Genomic DNA, 16,824 nt, shown 5'->3' with positions numbered 1-16,824 from the left:
ACAAAAATAATCTTATGTGTGAAAATCAATGTATTAGTCATATCAGGCCAAAATGGGAACTCCACAATTGTCCATCAACTGGAGAATGGACGGCTAATTCATATGTGATTCACCAATAAAAGAGAACACAGCTCTGATGTGTACTGCAGCGTGACTCAACCTTGAAAATTGTAAGTCAAAGACACTAGACACAAAAGGCCAAGTGATGTATAAGTCTCCTTTTCTGAGGTTCCCAGAATACACACATCAACACTGACAGAAAGATGACTAATGCTTGTCTTTGGCTTGGTGGGAAAGAGGGACATGAAGATGGATTGCCGATGAGGAAGTCAGCTCTTTTGGGGAGGACTAAAAATGTTCTGAAATCATAGTTCACAAAACTATGATTATTCAGAAAATTGAACAATATATTTTATTAGGTGAGTTGGGTGATATGCAAGCTATATAAGCTGCTTATTAAAAAAATACAAAAGAAAAGTTAAATAGGGATAAAACTATCACTCTTCATGAAATGTTGAGTAAGATAGAAATATGTCTGTAATATGGATCTAATTAGGTAAAGCTCATGTGTGTACCAAACAGTGGTATCTGTGTATCGAGGGTCTACCCACAGATATATTAAAGGAGGGCTACAGAGAAAGGGAGAGCAAGTGAGACTCCAGATCAGCCCCAGGATTTTCAGTGCTGTTCACAGTATTTTCATTCCTTACTTGAACTGGAAATACATGGTGTGTCATTTTGTATATTTTTAACTTGTTGGGATATTTAATAAGAAAAGAATAATGACAGTTACTAAGGAATGCATACATCCACAGGAATCTATTGGATTTATTCACATGTGCCTCCCCTGTGGTTAATTTTCTGTACCCATTCTGAGCTTCTCACCGGGTTGTAAAATCAGACATCACCTTCCATGATTTTGTTTCTAACTTAAAAATCAAACTAAAATCAAACATTGAAAGGAAATTGAGAATGTATTTCTGTATATGCCACATAAAACTCCAAAGCCCTGACCCATTGCTCGTATCCTCCTGTTGAAAGTAGGTACTTAAAATGTCCTGTCTAGAAAGGTGTTTTATGATTCCAAAGTTCTCAATACAAACTGAATGCATAGTTAGCTTGTGGACCACTAGGATCAACATAGTCTTTTCTTGTTCATCTACTTACAAAAATCTTCTGTTGGTCCCTTTAGAACATTGAAATGTGTAGAGGTTTGAATGACAATAGTCCCCATAGGCTCATATATTTGAATACTTGTTTCCCAGCTGGTGGAACTGTTTGGGAAGGATTAGGAAGTATATAGCCTTGTTGGATGAGATGTGTGACTATGGGAAGGCTTTGATATTTCAAAAGCCCAGTTAGCTGTCTCTACCTCATGATTGAGTCTCAAGATGTTAGCTTTGAACTACTGTTCCAGCTCTATGCATGCCTGTCCTCAGTCATTCTCCCCATCATGATGGTCATGGATTCTAACCCTCTAAAACTGTAAGCCCCCAAGAAACTCTTTCTTCCATAACTTGCCTTGGTCATGGTGTCTTATCACAGCAATAGGAAAATAAGAAAAATGTTTCTTCCATCTTAGACTATTGACCAATTGTGTCTTTGTAATTATATTTCTACTTAAAAATATTCACACACACGTACATATATATGTACCCATGTATGATATCTCTGTATAATATGTGTGTGTGTGTGTGTGTGTGTGTGTGTGTGTGTGTGTGTGTGTGTTGAGCATAATTTCCCATCAAACTCTGTTCTCTTCTTTCTTCCTCCTATCAGTCCCCTTCATTTCTCTAGGCAGTTTTACTTCTACTTTCATGTCATAGATATTTATGTGTGTCATATATGACATATATATGCATGTAATTTTATGTATCTATACAAAATCTAAGATCCACAAATGAGAGAAAACATGATCATTTTATTTCTAGTACTTGTTTGATTATACAATCAATATTATTACCTTCAGTTATATCTATCTTCCTGCAAATGACATAACTTTGTTCTTTTATATGGCTAAAAAACTTCCATTGTGTGTATCCATTCCTCCATTGTCAGATTAACATCATCTTATACTTTAATTAAATGTTGTGTGTTTTATAATTATTGCATATTAAGGAATACAACACATAGACTCCTTTTTAGGCATGTAAATTTGTATAAATCTAGATGGTACACACATCGTCTAAGCAACTTTCTGTATCATCCCCCAAGTAACTTAGACTTGTTTTCCTGTGTTTTCTTAAATTTCTAGAGTAGAGAAAGAAATATTCCTACTATGGCCTTCAAAAATGCATCCTCACCTTTTAACTTTTTTAAATGTGAGTATATTCTATCCAGGTTCACCTTGTTCCTTTTGCAAATAACATATTTAACATTTTACTCAGCCTCCTGGAATTTGTTCTTCAGAAGGCTTGGTGGTTGTTTTCCAGAAGTTACTGTGTCCTGAGACATTTTCCCTAATAACACAGAGTAAATTCCAAGGTCATTTTGAAGAATCTCCAGATGAGCTAGATTATTTCTCTTTGATTTGAAGAACAACTCCGTCTTCTTATCTAGAACTCCCAAACCCACCTTCATCCCTGTGTAGAGTGCTTCATGTTCTAAATAGACATTCACAGGAGGAATGCCAGACTCATCCTGGACTTGAGATTCTGAGGAAAGTCAAATACAAGCATGTAGGCCCTTATTATAAAAATGATGTTTAAATTCTTTCATTTAATCTCAAATGACCTCAAGAGCTTGACAACAGTGTTTTCTGTTCTTTCATTCTTTTTGACCTACCTAATCCCTTAATTCATAAAGAAACAGAAACACACAAAAAATAGTGTACCCTATAATATAAATAATTTGTCACTGTTCTCATGATAGGGATTCTTCCAGTCAAGTTAGTCAGTGAATTGTTTGCTCTTTAATAAAATATTTATGTTGCTAAGTCTAAAGTGCCCTTAGCCTTGCAGTATTTAAAGGAACTTCAAAGTGAGTAATTACAAACTCATTTCATGAAAGTTATCTTCCCTTAGTCTTGACCTATCCTGTCAAATGTGAAAATCACAAGTCTCAGCTTCCTAGTCCCAACCTCTTCTTCTTTCAAAACATCCTCCCTGATTGTGGTGAATAAGGGCTGAACCCAATGTGAAGAACATTAATGCTCATCTTGGGAGGGTTGTTGAATGTCTGGCACATTACAATAACTGCAAGCTTAGGGCCGTGTTTCCAGACCCTGGCAAGCACCCTCCCCCCAGGTCAGAAATGGTTTACAAAGGTACAGATCTCAGATGATCACTGTAGAGACTTCTAGTGTGTCTTTTCTAGTTTATTCACAATGATATGCAAGAACCTGCGTAGTCTTTTCTCCACCAGATCCCAGAGACCTGCCCTTTACCCCCTCAGAGCTGTCATAGTCTCAGGACTTGTATGGAAGGGGAATTACATATACCTCGTGCCTAATTCACCAAATATAAATCCCCACAATTTGCTGTCTGTTACTTTACATGTCTAGAAAAACTTTTCAAGGATGAGTAAGTAAATATAATGATAGGAGATTTTCCTGGATTGTCCTAGTGGCCTCGGTGTGATCCAAAGGGTTCTTCTAATAGGAAGGTTTGAAGGTCATGAGATGAGGAGAGGACGCAACAGAAGCAGAGAGGGGAGAGTTTCACGGTGGAAGCAAAGGAGGAAGAAGGGAAGGGAGAGAGAAAAAGACAGAGACACACAGACGATGATACTTGAAGATGCTGCTTATTTGCTTTGAAGAATAAATGAGGTAAAGGATGCAAGAAGCCTCTAGAAGCTGCATATGATAGCAAAAGCATTCCTGATTTTTAACTCCCACGATGAATTGTACCCACTAACCTTTTCTTGCTTTTCTTGAGTTCTTAATCTGATAAAAGCGAAATGTTTATGAATGATCCTGACTTAATGTGTCACCCTCCCAAGACAATATGGCACTATAGCGAAACTACAAGATGAACATATCACCTAAAAGGAGAAATAACCAGATGGAGGCACAAATGGAAAACACATTGCCCACAACACTGGCAAAGATTGGGGTAAAGGTCAGATTTGCCGAAGCTCCATGCTTTCTCTCCTAAGCTTTCTTAAGCCTTGGGCATCTTATTTCAAGCATCATCTCTTTTTTTTTACCTCAAATCCCTAGGTAGCTTTTCCCAGGACAACTTCATTTAGCATCTGCCAGGTGCCATATAGTCCTTACAATGGTCGTATCCTAGTCTTATAGCTTCGATCAATCCCTTCCATGACTATTAGTAAACAACAAATGTGTGATAAGTCAAAATAAATGAATGATAAAACTGTAACAGTTTTGCAATTAAAATATCATCCAAAAAGCTTGTAGGTATGCTAAATGGCTTAGCAGTAAAAGGTACTTGGTGCCAAGCTTGTGGATCTGAGTTCAATCCATGGAACATACATGGTAGAGAATCAGAAATGATGATAATAAATTGTTCTTAAACTTCTACGCATGTCCCATCACATGTGCATGCTCACACATACAGAAAATGGATAAGTGTAAAAAAATATTTTTAAATTTAAAGTGACCTATATTGAATTCATATCCGTGTGTGTGTGTGTGTGTGTGTGTGTGTGTGTGTGTGTGTGTGTGTGTGAAGAATGTATGTGATGGTAGTATATGCATGTGTATAAGGACGTACACACACCCAAGTGTACATATGTGGGAGTCCAAAGAGGATATCAGGTGTCCTCTTTGACCTCTCTTCATCTCATTTGTTTGTAACAAGGTCTGTCCCTGATCCTGAGGCGATGGCCATGGTCTCATGATCTGAGAGATCTAAGAGCCTTTGACCCTTAGCACTGGGGTTATAGGCATGCCCAGCCATGCTTTGTTTTTACATGGGTCCTGGGGACTTGAACTCAGATCCTCATGCTTGTAGAGCAAGTGCTGTCCCCAATGAGCCATCTCCTCAGCACTTACTACACTCATTTTCTTTCTTTTCTCTTTTCTCTCTTTTTTCTTTTTCTTTCTTTCTTTCTTTTGTCCTGGAACTTGCTTCACAGACCAGGCTAGCCTTGAACTCGCAGAGACCCACCAGCCTCTGCCTCCCAAGTGTTGGGATTAAATGCATGCACCACCACAGCCCAGAGTGCTCATTTCTTAAAGCAATGTAGAAAATAAATGTGCTCTCTCTTTCTTCCTGTTTTTTTTTTTCCTATTTCTCCCTTTATTACATCTGCCTCACTTTCAAATCCAAGTTAACCTGAATTAAGTTCAACTGAAATGGAAAGCTGTGGGGCGGGCACACAGGGATGCTAAAGTAATGCAGCTGATCAATCTCCTTGGTCTGTGTCTAGGGCTTTGAGCTGACTTAGTCCCTGTATAACACAGTTGATGAGCAAAATAAATAAAACTCAGGAGAGATAGAGAGAGAAAAAAACACTATACTTCCTACATCTGCTTTCTGAAAATTGGGGTATAATTTACATACAGTGAGCTGCTCAGATCTTAAATATGTTCTTCAATCAGTGTTGATGAGTGAAATCAGGCAGAACATTTCCATCATCCCTGAAATTCCTTCCTGTCCTTTTCCCATCATTTCCATGTACTTCTCCAAAGCAATAACTGATGTGACTTCTATGCTATAGGTCAGTTGACCTATTCTAGATTTCTATTTAAATTGAGTCATAAAGGGTCTCCTTTGTTGTGAGATGCTTCTTTCACTCCGTAGTATTTTTGAGGATCCCTCTATTCCACTGAATGTATCTATGGTGCATCTCTTGGTTGCTGAATGTATCCATGGTTCAGTCTCTTGGTTGCTGATCTGGGGTCTATTTTATGAGCACACCACAGTTTATATTTCCATCCTTCTGTTAATAGACATCTGGGTGTTTTATTTGTTCTTATGGACAAAGCTATGATAAACATTCTTGTCCAGAGATTTTTGTGACTATGCTTTTATTATGTTTGGATATATCCTGAGGAAGCAGAACTCTGTATATATTATAAGCATGTATCTGTATGTTTTAACAGATTAAAAATCAGAATTGTGTAAATTTTTGTATGGTCAACAATACACAGTGGTTCATAACCTGCCTGTGATAGTCAGTGCACCACTGTAGGAGGCTGAGTAACCAAGTATCTGAGTTCAAATTCTATCAATGATGTGGTTGAAATGGAGCTGGCTTCATGTGGGAGATCTTAGCAAGCATATCAGGAGGAAGGTGTGAGGAACTAAGGAAAAGAGAGGACAAGGAAGTGGCTAGGCAAAGAGAGTTTCAGATGAAGACCTGCTTCATTTTCATCTCATAGAAAGCTCTGGAACGTCTTACATGTGGATCAAAAATCTTTCATTTGCACCTATCTATCACCCTGTCATTTTCTGGGGAGCAAGCTTCTTTATGTAATAAGATTTATTTGTAGGAAGTAATCTTGCAGCCATTTCCTGTTTGAGATGGCTGTTGATAGGTTCAAGGGTGACCATTCACAAGAAGAGTGGCTATGAGCTATTAGTAGAGCCCCTCCTTAGTGTATGTATTATATATATATAATATTAGTTATATATATAAATCTGGATTATGGGTATGTCCATCATGGTAGCTCCAATAGCAGCTACTGTATCAGACAGGTCACCAGTTTAAGAGACAGATATTGGCTCAGGACTCCCAAGACCAAGTTCTCAGCACAAAAGAGATCTATTTGCCCCAGAGGCACAGAGGTAAGGGAATAAGAGACAAAGCCAGGAGACAGAGGACAAGGGAGGGGGAGAACAAGGGAGAGAGGAAAGGCTATTTGTCCTGGAGTTGGACAAAGGACTGCCTCTGGATAGAGGGGAGGCAGACGTGGCACACAGGAAAATGGCAGTTTATAAAGCTATAAACTGTTTGGGTGAGGTGTTCGATTTTAATTGGGCATGTTAATTAGGTGAGCCAAAGGGGGCTTTTGATTGCTAGACTTCAGTACTTCAACAGCTGGACCTTGCTGGTCAGCCTCAGGAGGAGAAAGTGGGTAAATAAGGGAATAGCCCTTGGTGGCTAGTTTGAGGAATGTAATCTAAGGGTTTTTAACAAGGCAGAGGGAATGGGAGAGAAGGGCAAGGTCTGCCAGAGCCGTGTTTGTCAGACCTGGGCTGACCAGAATCCCTTCAACCAGAAGATGTAAATTCTTATAGTTTTATAATTGCAGAGAGAAAAACCCATACCAAGGAAAGGTTGAGAAAAGCTCACCCTTCAGAGCCAATGTTTCCAGTTCACAGATATTTGAAACTTTCATGAGTTGTTAGGGAATAAAAGCCAACAGTAGCTGCTACTACTGAACTTCCGACCTGGGGACACAGGAATGGTATGGCTGCCAGCTGAGATCGGTCAGTGCTACCTAGCTCCCAGTGACGGCTGCTGGTCTGCGGGCCTGTGGACCAGTCACTGTGCAGCATGGCAGATGAGTCAGTCAGTGCTAGTTACTGCGTGGAAGCTCATGCGATGTGCCTAAGAAGTACCCTGCCACAGTGAAACCAACCTCTCAACTCCATGGGCCGAGCCTTCAGAGCAAGGAGTGTCTGTAGAGGTGCATTTTATCCTAAATGGAGAGAAACTTGGCCCTAAACCAGCGATATTGGAGGGCGTGGTGATAAAGAAGCCGCTGGAGCCCCGAGTGATCTTCTGACCCAGCAGTTTTGCTTTCTGATGTGTTAATTAGAGTGCGCATTAACCACTTGCTGGAAAAGAAGTGTTGGGACAGCGTCACACGCATCCATGGCAACTCAATGTCAAAATGCCTTCCCATGACCCTTGCCGCACTTGGTGTGAACAAAGCGCGGTTCTGTCTTGTCTGTCTCAGCCGCAGTCTGGAGGGTCCTATTCACTGTACTCTAAGGAGCCATTGTTCCACATCTTACAAATCACATGGTGGTGGAAGCGAGAGCTGTTATTGCAAACTCATCATACTTTATTATTTCCATCAAAGAGAGAGAGGAAGTCCTCAGGCAGGCTTAGCTGAAATATGACAGGGGCCGAGAGGTGAGCTTGAAAAGCCTTTCATTTTAGTGTGCAGCAGCTGCTGCGGACACTCAAAACACTGTGAGGAAGGGCCTGACCAAGAACAACAACCATGAAACCCAGTAACATTTATTAATCTCTGGCTATTTCTCTGTTGTTGTTCAATAACAAGTGGCTACAAGTTAATATTTAGGACTGTTCAAGGCGAATTGCTGGTCAGCTACAATTCCTTCACAGTTTCCTCCAAAGGAATGAAAAGACAAGAAAAATGAAATCTAGGATATCCTTACACTGATAGCATGGACTTTGAGAGTACAGTGATAACTCTTAAGTTATTCTCAAACTATTATAATTTTGATTGAGTACTAACGTTGTCCATACCATGTGATATGAGGGGACCTAAAGACGGTCTGTCCGTAGCTGCATTGAGACAAAGACAAATAGGAACAAAAGCCAAAGGCTCATTATCTATCCCATAATGCCCATTGCCAACCAAGAGGAAGACTATTGGGGGATAATGGGAACCAAATGGTTTCCAAGTCACTTCATTCGTTGGCTCATTGAAAAGTGTGTGAGGATGACTATTGTTGGCAGTAACTTACTATGACATCTGAGACTTGGTGTCACTGACCCGAACATCTTCACTTTCCCTCAGAGACGAATCACAGCATGCAAGAGAAGTTATTTTATGTGCCAACCTCAACAGCAGCCCGTGTTATATAATCAGAGCATGGGTAGACCCTTCAGCAAGCCATCTTCACTTTATTACTGACAGCTAACCTATTGGAACAAAAGGAATCTGTTGTGTTGAAAGTGACATTTTGGAAGTAAAGCTGGCTGTGAAAATATTTATTCTACCATCTACGGTTCATCTCCAACAACTTTGAATCCCCCACCTCCAAAGAGACGCATTAGTCAAGGATATAAACTACTGAAAATAGAAGCATATTAACATCCTTAAATTCAAAGTATCATGAGATCACTGCATGGTAGCGCATGCCTGTGATCCCTGAATGCAGGCAACAGAGGCAGAACTGTTAGAGGCTAACTTGTGCTACAGAGTAGGAGCCTATGCCACCAAAATGAATAAAAATAAAATAATAAATACATAAAATGCTTTTGCATAATCATACTAGGAGGTGTGTAAACAAAAAGAACACACACTAAAAGACAAAGCCGCTTAGTTATCACAGCAGATAATAAGTCAGAAAGAGATTTTCAGCAACTGAAAATAATAGGCATATCAATTCAATGTGGCAACAAAAGCATTTAACTCTTCTAAAAAATAGAGATGAAACAAGAAGTCAAACCAGAACTTAATACTCATTACAGAAATCTTTATTGCAGCTAACTTGGACCCCAAGTTTTAAAATATGAATGGAGAATTACAATACATGGCTGTGGCTATGGTAACACACACCTTCTATTCTAGTACCCAGGAGACTGAGGCAGAAGGATCTCATCTGTGTTTAAAGCCAGCTTGGGCTACAGAGTGAAAGCTTGTCTCAAAAAAGAAAGAAAAATGAAATGAAAAGAAAATCTACAAGGCGTTGTAAAAGAAAATCTCTGCTGGAAGATTAATGATCATAAAAATTCAAACCTGGACAAGTGAAGTTCAGAGAGGTCCTTCTGGCAACTCTCAGATACCCAAGCCAATACTGACAAGAAGACACAAAAGGAGGTTTCCCCTTGTTTGCAAAAGAGCAAGCAGGAGACAGAGTCTAGAACTAAATCTTGTCATCATGTTTACCTTTTGATTTCCATAGTGGAATGGACTATCAAACAACTATGGGGATCCCGGAGAGTTTTAAAGGCAGCCAGACAAACAGGAAACTCGGGACCGTCTTCCCTCTGCTCTACCAAGTATAAACTGAAGAGGGTTTGCGCTCACTTCCACACTCTAATCTGGACGTTATAGCTTAGGTGGCATTGCCTTCATAGGCACAGCCTCCAACCGATGTTACAAAGACAGACAGAAGTGGTGGCAAAACTACTGAAATCCTTAAGACATTTTTGCAATGGTGGAGGTATATTCTTACAAACGGTGGGAGTGGAAATCATCATTCTTGTGAATCAACTATAATGGAGGAAAATAACAATACCAACAAATGAAACCAGTGTGAAGCCACTCAGCACCGTGGTACTGGATTAATCATGTTGTTCTTTGAGAATTTAAAGCTTTTAATCATGGAGTGCTGCCTGCTTTGGTTAAAATTCATGGGCACTTCACAGGTTTGTTTGGGCCTCCAGGGCTTTATTGTTCATTAAGTACAATGGAAACCCTTTTAAGAATAAAGAATCAAAATTAATGTCAAAGTGAATAAAGAGGCCGAAAAGGTCAAAATTTGTTCCTAGGGTCAAAAGAATACAACGGCATGAGGAAAAGACTGGGCCAATCAAAATTAAATACAGAGCTTATGTCCTTCCATTTGGGAAAGTAGCAAAGTCATCTGCAACTTAAGTTCCCATAGTTCTGTATTTCAAATACACAGCACCATGAAAATACATTAAAATATATGTAAATGTATGTCTAAACAAGAGATAATTTATATTTTTTCTTGCAATCTGAGTGCTCCAATTATCTGTCCATCTCCCAAAATGAGACTGCAACCTTCCAGGAAGCCCATTGTCTGGCTAATAAAAGTCACCAGCATGAACCAATACTTTGGTATTAAGAGAGATTATATTTTGTGCATGAAAGTTATCTGAATACTGACATAATAAGGAAAATATGATTCTGTTCATGTGCTTATCTCAATTTTAGTAAATTATAAGTTGATTTTTTAATATTTCCATTCTACTTATTTCATAGACTTAAATGTTCCAGGTTAGCAGCAGTCTAAAAGAGTAATGTAAATAGTAAAGTAGAAGAAAACAAGGACTACAACAGGAATGGAGGAAAAGAAAGGCCATTTCTACAGAGAGGGGTTATATTTTAGCTCTGGCTGTTACAGAATTTTGGTGATCTAAAACAAAGCTGTTTCCTCATCACACTGAACATAGAAATGTAGAAACACATTTATTTCTAATATCCAGAATCAAGTTTCCATCCCGTTCTTTTTTCCAAAGGAAAGAAAGATACCACCATGGAATGGGCCAACTTTTAAGAGTTTCACTAGAGAGTACAGAAACAAGTCTCATATACAAAACCCTTAGATAATTCATACTTTAATCTCATAAAAAAAAGCCATTTGAAAAATGCCCCCCAAAGAGACATCAATTTTTAAAATAACTGTCAAGATGTCTCAGTAAGTAAAGATGCTTGCCACCCAACCTAATGACCTGAGTTCAAGCCCCAGAATCCACATGGTGGAAGAAAAGAATTATTGTGGAAGATGCTGATTTCCTGATTTCTTTTTCAGTTCTTTCGGCATTTGTATATAGGATGGCTACTGATTTCTGTGAGTTAATTTTGTATCCAGCTATTTTGCTCAAAGTGTTTTTCAGCTATAGGAGTTTCCTGGTGGAATTCTCAGGTCCATTTATGTATACTCTTGTATCATCTGCAAATAAAGATACTTTGACTTCTTCCTTTCAGATTCATATCTTCTTGATCTCCTTTAGTTGTCTTATTGCTCTATTAGCCTTGAAGTATTATATTGAGTAGGTATGAGGAGAGTGAGCAACCTTGTCTTATTACTGATTTTAGTGGAATTGCTTTGAGTTTCTCTTTATTTAAGTTGATGTTGGCTATGGGTTTGCTGTAAACTACATTTATTATGATGAGCTATGACCCTTGTATCCGTAGTCTCTCCAGGACTTTTATCATGAAGGGATCTTCAATTTTGTCAATGGCCTTTTCTGCATCTAATTAGATGATCATGTGGTTTCAATTTGTTTATATGATGGATTACATTTATCAATTTACATATGTTGAACTTTCCCTCCATCTCTGGGATGAAGCCTACTTGATCATGGTGGATGATCTTTTTGATATGTTCTTGCATTTGGTTTGCAATTACTTTATTGAAAATTGTTATATCTATGTTCATACAGAAAATTGGTCTGTAAATCTTTCTTTGTTATGTCTTTATGTTTTTTGGACATCAGTGTAACTGTGGCCTCATAAAACAAGTTGGACAATGTTCTTTCTGTTTCTATTTAGTGGAATAATTTCAGAAGTATTGGCATTAATTCTTCTTTGAAAAATCTGTTAGAAAGAATTCTGCACTAAAACCATCTGGCCCTGGGCTTTTTTTTTTCCATAGACTTTTAATTAGTTCTTCTATTTCACTTCAATTTATAGGTCTGTTTAAATTGCTTATCTGATCTTGATTTAACTTTAGTAAGTAGTATGTATTGAGAGAATTATCCCTTTCTTTTAGATTTTCTTCTTGATGGAGTATATCTTTTTAAAAGTTATGTCTCTATGATTCTCTGGGTTTCCTTGGTGTCTGTTGTTATGCCTCTCTCTTTACTTCTAAGTTTGTTGATTTGGGTACTCTCTATCTATCTATCTATCTATCTCTATCTCTCTCTTCCTCTCTCTCTCTCTCTCTCTCTCTCTCTCTCTACCTTTTAATTAATATGGGTAAGGGTTTGTCAATCTTAAAGAACCAACTCTTTGTTTCATTGCTTCTTTATAATGTGGTTATTGTTTGTTTGCTTGTTTCTATTTTATTGATTTCAGCTCTGAATTTGATTATTTCTTCCAGTCTAATCCTTGTGAGTATGGTTTCTTCTTTTTGTTCTAGAGCTGTCAAGAATGCTGTTAAATTACTGGTATGAAATCTCTCCATATATACATCAACTTAGAGCTATGAGCTTGCCACTTGCCTCTTAGAGCCTCCTTCATTGTGTCCCATAAGCTTGAGCATGTTGTATATTCATTTTCATTCAGTCCTAGAAAGTTTTAATTTCCTTCTTAATTTCTGTCTTGACCCATTTTTCATTCAGTTGTGAGTTGTTCAGGTTCCTTGAGTTCATAAACTTCTGTTGTTTCTATTGTTGATATCCAGTCTTAATCTGTGGTGATCAGATAAGATGCATTGTGCTATTTCAGTTTTCTTGGATCTGTTAAGATTTGTTTTGTGTCTAAGTATGTGGGCAGTTTTGGAGAGAAATCCATGAACTGCTGAAAAGAAGGTGTATTCTTTTGTGGTTAGGTGAAATACTCCATAAATAACTATTAGGTCCATTTGGTTTATAGCATCAGTTAGCTCCACCATTTCACTGTTTAATGTTTGTCTGGATGACCTGTCTATTGTAGAAAGTGGGATATTGAAGTCTCCCACTATCAGTGTGGGAGGGTCAATATGCGGTTTAAGTTATAGTAGTTTTTTGTTTAAGAACTTGGGTGTCCTTGTGTTTGGTACATAGCTATTAAGAACTGCAATGTCCTCTTGGTATATTTTTCCTTTGATGAGAATGTAGTCCTTCCCTATTTCTTCTGATTACTTTTGGTTGAAAGTGTATTTTGTCAGACATTAAAAGAGTATACCAGTTTGCCTCTTATGTCCATTTGCTTGGAATAGATGTTGCCATCCTTTACTCCAAGGTAATATTTATCCTTGATATTAAGGTGTGTTTCTTGAATGCAACAGAAGGATGGATGCTATTTTCATATCCATTCTGTTAGTCTGTATCTTTTTGTTGGGGAATTGAGACCACTGATATTTAGAGATATCAAGTAGCAGTGTTTGTTGATTCCTGTTTTTTTTACTGTTGATGTATGTGTTATTTTACTGGTGTGTGTGTGTGTGTGTGTGTGTGTGTGTGTGTGTGTGTGTGTGTGTGTGTCTCCTCTTTTAATTTCCTGGTCTAAGGTTACTTACTCCTTGTGTTTTCAGTGTGATTAACCTCTTTAGGTTGGAGTTTTCTTTCTAGTGCCTTCTGTAGGGATGGATTTGTAGACAGATATTGCTTAAATTTGCTTTTATCATGGAATGTCTTTCTTTCTCCATCTATTGTGATGGAAAGTTTTCCTGGATGTAGTAGTCTGGGCTGGCATCTGTAGTCTCTTAGTCTGTAGGACACCTGTCCAGGCCCTCTGGCTTTTAGAGTCTCCATTGAGAAGTCAGGCATTATTCTAATAGGTCTGCCTTTATATGTTACTTACAGCTTTTAATATTCTTTCTTTGTTCTGTACATTTAGTGTTTTGATTATTATGTGCCAAGTGTCCTTTCTTTTTCTGGTCCATTTTATTTGGTGTTCTGTATTGTTCTTGTACTTTGATAGGCATCTCCTTCTTTAGATGAGAGAAATTGTCTTCTATGGTTTTGTTGAAAATGTTTTCTGTGCCTTTTACCTTGGTTTCTTCTCCTTACTCTATTCCTATTATTCTTAGATTCACTCTTTTCATAGTGTCCCAGATTTCATTGATGTTTGTGCCAGGATTTTTTTTAACCATTTTCTTTGACAGATGTATCCATTTCTTCTATCCTGTCTTCAATGCCTCAGGTTCTCTCATCCATCTCTTGTATTCTACTGATGAGGCTTCCTTCTGAGGTTCCTGTTCCAGTTCCTAATTTTTTCCAGATTTCCCTCAGTTTGGGTTTTATTTACTTATGCTATTTCCACTTTCAAGACTTGAAGTGATTTTCACAGATGGTTAATACTGCAACTTTGCAAGCCGTTAATAAATAAAGCAGAAAAATTTGGGATTGTTCTGGGAGGTAGCCTTCGAAGTATCAAAATCTTATGAATTGTTAAATGCTGTGGTACACAACAGACTCTGGGTAGAAAAAGGTGTGTAATTCAGAGGAGAAAAAAATGTTTTGCAAGAATTACTAAGCTTACCCATACAATCACTCACACAGTCAGTGGGCCAGGAAGAAATCCGTGGGTATGAATTGCAATAGGATTTTCCCCCACCCTTTCCTGGTCAAGTGATAGCAATACCCAGCTTTCTCTGAAGGCTCATCCTTCTCCCTGCTACCCAAAAAGTGAAATCTATGTCTTGTGGGCTGCAGCCTTGGCTTGGCTGCTGTATATCACGCCTGCCTTTTTGCTCATATGCGTTGACTGGATTGCCCTAGAGAAGAAATTACAGTCTTTGCATCCAGGGTGCCCAACAACACTAACCTCTCCTTTTCCCTGGACAGTAAGTACCAAGGGTGCACATGCCAATTGTCAGGCTCCAGTAGTCAGACCAGTTCAGGCAGTAGGACCTGTGTGGCTCCCTCTCTATCCAGAGGAAATAAGACAGGGAGGCAGGGGATTGGCCAGTGCCTGTAGCAGCTCCACCTCCTGCCCATAATTACTCTAAGCAAATTGTTTTCTGTTCATGAGATACAGTAAGCAGAGATAATTCTGAAGTTGGTAATGGGAGAAGAAAATGAGGAGAGTAAGACCTTCCAATAACCTGCTTCAAACGCATTCACAATTTCTGCCTGAGAGAAAGAGGAATAAGAAAATTAGTTCACCATCTAGTGTATGTTTGGGGGGTTGGTTCAAAGAGGCTGTGTGCATAAGCAAACATTCACAGTCTCATCATGTGCGTGTAGGCCAAAAGGCGCTCCAAAACAGACCAGATGGGAAGGTAACAGGGGTGAATAACAGAAGGGAAAATGAAATGCATGATCCAGGAGGTCTCTTTCCTTTGTAAGAAATCAGGCTGAAGAACTCCATGCTCCTGAAATAAGAGAATTGACTGAGCCCCTGGTCCTGTGACTATACCAGTTATGGTCATTAGAACTCAAACACCTGACATGTCTTCTCTGGTAATGCATGCAGTCAAATCATAATGCAAGTCTGTGCAGCAGAACTGACAGTATCTGGGGTCACCTTTCTGAGTTAGTGACCACCTCTATCGGTGAATGTTGTGAAAATGTAACCAAGCATTTGTTTTGGAAAAAGAAAATAACCTATTGAAAGCTCACTTCTGCTTGCTAGCTCCTCTGAAGAAAGGAAACATATATATGGACATATATATGAGTGACTGTGGTGTCTGCAGACAGAAATGGAGATTTTTTTAAGCACAAAAGGCCACAGGAAGAGTTGGCTGATCATAACTATAAATCTTATGAATTGGTGCTGAAATATCTCCTATAACTTAACCAGTAAGCTGCAGTTATTGAATAACGTTCGACATTTTAAGGAACGTTTTTATGTCCAGAAGCAATATTTTTCTTACTGACTGGGTCTTTTAAACACCCTTCAGTGTGCAGGCTATGCAAAGTAGATTTTTTTCCAAGGTGTTCCAGTGAGTTCACATGCATTAGCCCCCATCCCTCGGAGGCATGGGTAGTAAAGGTGCAACCTGGGATCAGAAGTTCAGATGAAAATAAAATTAAACCTCTAGGCTCTCTTAACGCATAGACACATCATCCTCCAGCCAAGACTGTTCTGTGCACCCAGGACTAGCCACTCATTTTCACTTTTTACTGCTGACATGAGCCCACTGGTTCTTTGCCCACCCTCATCAACAGCAGTCTTTTGACTAAATTAGATGCTCAAATTATATACCCCAATAAAACACAGATTCACAAAAGCAGCTCTACACTTCATCTTTTTGTTTTCTCTATTGTTTGGAAGGCAGAACCCAATGATTCAAGCAAAATGCCAACCTCTGGAGAAAGGTTGATGTAACCAGGAATTGAGAACAAGCATTTCTCTGCTTTCAGGGATTGCTCCGGTGATTAACATGCCAGCCACTTTTATATCAGTGTAGCCAACATACAACAATATAGATTAAATGTACAACTCAGCGAGTTGATCTTGTGTGATCATCTATGAAATCACCAACACCATCATGGTGTCATTCAAATTCCCTTCAGATCCCCCTTTAATCTTTCCCATCACTCCCTGTCCTCTCTAGCCTCATCCTGCAATTTATAAAGTGGACCTTTTAGGAAAGCAAGCAAATCTATTGTGTTGCCAAGCTGCCCAGATTTCTAGATTTTTTTTTTGCTTGT

Source organism: Peromyscus maniculatus, chromosome 5 (assembly GCF_049852395.1).
Source record: "Peromyscus maniculatus bairdii isolate BWxNUB_F1_BW_parent chromosome 5, HU_Pman_BW_mat_3.1, whole genome shotgun sequence".
In the NCBI taxonomy this organism is placed as follows: domain Eukaryota; kingdom Metazoa; phylum Chordata; class Mammalia; order Rodentia; family Cricetidae; genus Peromyscus; species Peromyscus maniculatus.
This window is presented reverse-complemented; position numbering follows the sequence as displayed.